This window comes from Xenopus tropicalis, chromosome 8, assembly GCF_000004195.4.
Source record: "Xenopus tropicalis strain Nigerian chromosome 8, UCB_Xtro_10.0, whole genome shotgun sequence".
Taxonomy (NCBI): Eukaryota; Metazoa; Chordata; class Amphibia; order Anura; family Pipidae; genus Xenopus; species Xenopus tropicalis.
In genome coordinates, this window is record NC_030684.2 from 68,966,297 (window position 1) to 68,972,383 (window position 6,087).

Consider the following 6,087-nt stretch of genomic DNA (forward strand, 5'->3'; position numbering starts at 1 on the left):
GATTACTCTGTACAAGTACATTAGAGGGGATTATAGGCAGTTGGGGGATGTTCTTTTTTCCCATAAAAACAATCAGCGCACCAGAGGTCACCCCTATAGATTAGAGGAACAGAGCTTCCATTTGAAGCAGCGTAGGTGGTTTTTCACGGTGAGGGCAGTGAGGCTGTGGAATGCCCTTCCTAGTGATGTGGTAATGGCAGACTCTGTTAATGCCTTTAAGAGGGGCCTGGATGAGTTTTTGAACAAGCAGAATATCCAAGGCTATTGTGATACTAATATCTACAGTTAGTATTACTGGTTGTATATATATAGTTTATGTATGTGAGTGTATAGATTGGTTAGTATAGGTTGTGTGCTGGGTTTACTCGGATGGGTTGAACTTGATGGACAATGGTCTTTTTTCAACCCTATGTAACTATGTAACTATGTAACTATGTAACAAAGAGTGGGAATGTAAATAAGGATAAAAGCAGTAGAATAGCAAAAAGTTCTGAACAAAGGAAAGGGGCATTTAGGCATGTAACAGAGACCTGGGTTTGGGGAGATATCTCAGTGGTCATTAAAATCAGGATATGATTAGCTGTGTTTTCATGTATGGAAAGGAGATGTAGGAGAAAGGTGTTACAACATGTTGCAAATCCTGGAAGACCAAGGAGTAAGTATGAAAATATTTGAACAGTACATTAACAGTCAGTATGAGGCTGTAAGGGAGATAATAACTTAAAAAGAACTGCACAGAAAATAATTACAAACAAGAGATTCATATTTATTGCAGGCAACTTTAATTCACAGTTTAGTATATACAGTATCTAGTAGAATTAAGTCTAAAACAACTGGACTTTTCTGAGTTTTTGCTTGAAAACATTTCACCACTCATCGAAGTGGCTTCTTCCCAACTGAAGAAGTCACTTGGATAACTGGTGAAACGTTTTTAAAAAAAACTCAGAAAAGTCCAGTTGTTTTTGACTTAATTCTACTAGATACTGTATATACTAAACTGTGAATTAAAGTTGCCTGCAATAAATATGAATCTCTTGTTTGTAATTATTTTCTGTGCAGTTCTTTCTAAGTTATTATCTCTGTGAATTAAAGTTGCCTGCAATTATTTTCTGTCCAGTTGTTTTAGACATAATTCTACTTGATACTGTACTGCAGTGCTGTCCAACTTCTCCGGTGCCGAGGGCCGGAATTTCTCAAGCATACATGGTGGATGGCCGATAATGGAAGCCAGTTTTGACCACACCCACTTCAAACCACACCTATTTTATCACAATGGTGGTAGCACAGCAAAATCCCAAATGCTTGGTCCTTACTGTGGGGATATCAACCGTCATTCATTTGTGAAAGAATTATGTCATATTAAGATATACCCTTAAATTCCATATGCCGCCTCCTCCTCCCCTGTGGATAGCACAGCAACCCAGCACATAATTACACACCTTAGGGACCATTTAATGGCTATTTCCAACTGCTAACAAACTCCCACAACAAACCCCTGCCAGGATCACCTCCCACAAGCAGCATAGGGCAAGCAGAGTATGGCACACACAGGCAGCGCTCTGCCTGTCCTATGCTGTCTGTGTGTGCCATGCTCTGCCTGTCCTACCTTGCCTGTGTGTGCCATACTCTGCCTGCCCTACCCTGCCTGTGTGTGCCATACTCTGCCTGCCCTACCCTGCCTGTGTGTACCATACTCTCCCTGCCCTATACTGCCTATGTGCGCCATACTCTGCCTACCCTATGCTCCCTGTGTGTGCCATACTCTGCCTACCCTATGCTCCCTGTGTGTGCCATACACACAGGTAGCATAGTCCAGGCAGTACCTGCATAGGTACCTACAGTACCTATGTCTGAGGTGTGAACAGGTAAACAATGGGGGTGATTACTGCCTGAGGTGTGAACACTGCAGGGGTTGAACAATGCAGGTATTAAAAGGTGTGAACAACACAGGGGATTACATTTTTAAACAATACAGGAGGATTACAGTCTGAATCTGAGGTGTGAACCATGCAGGGGGCCAGTTAATCTCAGTACTGATACCATTTAAAGCTTACACAAAGGTAAGCCATCAAAGCAGCCAGACAGGTGGGGGGCCACACAGAGGGGGGTCGCGGGCCGCCAGTTGGACAGCACTGCTGTACTATATATCATGACCTGGATGAATTAAAACCTTCATAGACAGTTTAGTATATCTTCCCAGATTGGAGCAGACAGCTTGTTTTTTTTTCCTTTCGGTCTTTCCTGTTTATTTGATCAATGAATCTCATGTGATTCCTGGTATTATCAGTATTATCACTTTTTTGTAAAAAAGATGGGACTGGGTTCATAAACTATATTAACCTTGCCACATTTATTAAATATCAAATAATTTTTCATTATTTGTTTATTTGCAAAGCAATGCTGCTACACCTCTTTAGCAGATTTCAAGCTCCCATGTTTGCTCAGGTGCAAGCAAAGATTTATCAGTCCACCTTGCCTCCAGGAGTGATTTTACTATCACTCTGCCCCTTGATACTCCATTACCAAGCATTTCTCACCCATTCACTGTAAGCTTCTGGATGAGTTGCACACCCTGCTGGTTAAAGTGCTGTATTAATCAGTCTACACTGCATGCTTATCTGAGGATAAAATCATTAAGGGGCAGATTTATCAAAATGTCAGTTTAAAGCTTAAGGGCTCTGGTACACGGGGAGATTAGTCGCCCGCGGCAAAACTCCCTGCTCGCGGGCGACTAATCTCCCCGAGTTGCCTTCCCCCTGCCATCCCACCGGCGAACATGTAAGTCGCCGGCGGGATGGCAGACGCGGCGGCGCGATTTCGCGCAAATCGCCGAAAAAGACTTGCGAGGCTTTTTCGGCGATTTCCCGAAATCGCCCCGCCGCGTCTGCCATCCCGCCGGCGACTTACATGTTCGCCGGTGGGATGGCAGGGGGAAGGCAACTCGGGGAGATTAGTCGCCCGCGAGCAGGGAGTTTTGCCGCGGGCGACTAATCTCCCCGTGTACCAGAGCCCTAATACATAAAAACTTATCACTTTCTATTCATTCCTATGAAATTTTTAAAAGCATATTTATCAAATGGTGAACTCTAACTTTCACCCACTGATAAATACACTGCTAAAAATCCCAAAAGAATGAAAATAACATGGGTGAGTTTTTATGTATTAAACTCTAAACCAGGGGTCCCCAACCTTTCTTACACACATAAAAAGGAGAGAACTTGAAGAGCAACACAAGCATCATAAAAGTCCATGGGGTGCTAAATAAGAGCTGTGATTAGCTATTTGGTAGCCTCTATGCACACTATTACCGGAGGCTTTGTGTGGTATTTAATCTTGTTTTTATTCAACCAAAACTTGCCACCAAGTCAGAAATTCACTAATAACTACCTGGTTTGGGGGCACTGAGAGCAACATCTAAGAGGCTGATTAGCAACCTGCTGGTCATGAGCCACTGGTTGTGGATCACTGCTCTAATCTCACATTTTTGTACCATCAAAGGACGAGGAAAACCTTATTCAACAGGGGTGCTAAAATGTTAGGTACGCTAATGGGGATCTGTTACCCTAAAAAATAATTCCAAATCTCATGCTGTCATCAGTCAAGCAATATAAACTTTACTTATGCAATATAAATTCAAAAGTGTATTTCCTTCATTCTTTTAGAACTCACTATTAGAGCTTGTAGCAGGGCACCATTTTTTTGGAAACTGTTATCAAGGTAAGCTTTGTATCATTCTAAATCTGTATGCACCATAGAACCTGATGCACATGCCCATGCAGAAACTACATGAGTATAGACAGTGAGGAGATAGCAGAAATAAAAGTAAAAAGTAATTGCTATGCCTGAGGCATAGAGACTGGGAATTGACAGCTGAGATTTTTAAATTAGTTTTTAATAAAAAATAATTTTGTTTTTATGTTTAATTTAAAAAGGACTTTTGTTATACAGCTTTGTTTGGGTGACAGGTCCTATTTTTATCTTTTCAGAAAAATATGTACCAGCCTGGGGTAATTACAAACGAGTGCCGCACCACCAATTTACTCACTATTCATCATTCATGGCTTGGTTTTATGTACAGCAGAGTAAAATGTGTAGATACTTATTCTATGGTACATGTGTGAGTATGTGGGATGCCTGTAAACGGCAAGTGCTTTGCCATTTTTTTCCTGGCTGGTAATTTTTTACCTAAAAGGATTACTGGACCATGGAAAAAATTTAGCAAATGAATTCACGGGGGGGGGGGGGGGTTTGGGGGTGTCACTAATATTTTTGGAACTCCCCGGTGACTTTTCTTGTCCCAAAATGACATAAGACAGAAATTACAGGCAGACACCTGCATTCGAGTGGGGCAAATTCACGATACTGTCATTTAGAGCAACAAATCTATAAAACTGGGAAGATTTTTCAGAAAGTGCATTGCGCACAAAATCAATTCTAACTTAAAACACAAGCACCAGTTATTGCAATATTAAGACAACTGAAGACTTTAGAGAGGAACCACAAAAATACAGTTTAAAAGACAAATGACACAGATATGAGTGAAAAGGTTCCTTTGAAATAGCAGTCAAGAACCACCCTGACACCCATCCATGCCTTTGAGATGGGAAACCAGATGGTAACACAACCTTTAGCTGCATCTCAGAACAGCAGATTACATAGTGGCAGACGACTATACTGTAACTCATAAACAAGAACAGACATCCTTCTTTTGCCGACTATTTCCCATTTTTTACTGCAACAGAGTGGTAAAGAAAAGACTCAGATCAGAAGAGGTATGACAGGTCAGTGCCTGGTAAAGGATAGCTGTCTTTTTTAAACTGTTGCAAAAATTGTATTTTATAGAGCTCATCTGTTATCTGCTATGTAACCTGTGCCATTTAGCACTATTTCAAATGTAATGGCTACCCCCATGGCTACAAAGCAGCTTATCTATATAAACTATAGTAGTGTTTCTGAAGCAAACAAACAACTTTAACAAATGCAGGTCAACAGTACATAGTATTTTAACTGAAATTTGATATACTTGGTGTTACTGTTCCTTTAAGATTTTGCAGGTTAGGGTCGAGTGCAGGTGACATTTTTTCTAACCTGCACATCACTAACCAGGTCACTGCCATGTTGCAATTGCAATAAAAATAATATAGTAATGTACAGTACCCAGTTCTTCGGTTTTGTTTATTTATACATACAGTATGTTCATTTCTCTTTACTTTGTTTATGTGCTTTTCTTTCATTTATGATTTATTGTTGTACTGTATTCTGTTTATTCACCTCCTGTTTCAACTGCTGTGCATATTTTTATATCAATTGGTTTTTTTATGCACCTGGATATAGTAATACAATTGTTCACTTTATGTTATAATGTGTGTATTCTACCTGAGAGGGAGGTCCTCTCACATTAGAATTACCTATCACTGTGTACACTCCCCTGGCACTATTCTACCAGCACAGAAAACGCAGTGTTTGCCATTAGCCTTAGGCCAGACTATTTAGAAAAAGAACATAAACCTTAGTGCACACCAGAGACAGTAAAAAGTTAGACACATTTTTATCTAGATTCACTATAAAAATTATTTCAGTAATTGAAAGAGGTTATGTGAGAAAACCTCCCTCTTGGGTAGAATACACACATTATTAAACAAAGTGCACAAATGTGGTATTACTGCACCCAGGTAGGGGGTACATGGAAAATCCTTTGGTATTAAAAAACACACATGGGACACAAGTCTGGATCATTTGCTCCAAAAATGCCAGAGAAGTTGTTGCATGTGTGCTTAGCCTTAGCCATTTTGTTTGGTTTTATAAATGTTGTCCCTGGGAAGCTTAGCCATGTTCTGTAACAGGCTTGTGTATCTTTATAGTTAATAAATATAAATGTTGCAGTTAAGTTCTGCTCATTTCTACATAATTCCTCCTCCAGCCACCTGACAACTTGCGAAAGAGGGCAGGTTACAATGTAAGCTTCACTGGGGAAGGGACTGATTAAAGAATTATGCATATCTGTAAAAACAACCCTTCCTATATTTCTGTTTTTTCCTATAGCATTTTTTTTTACATGCAAGGTGGCAATCTCAGTTGGCGCTAAAT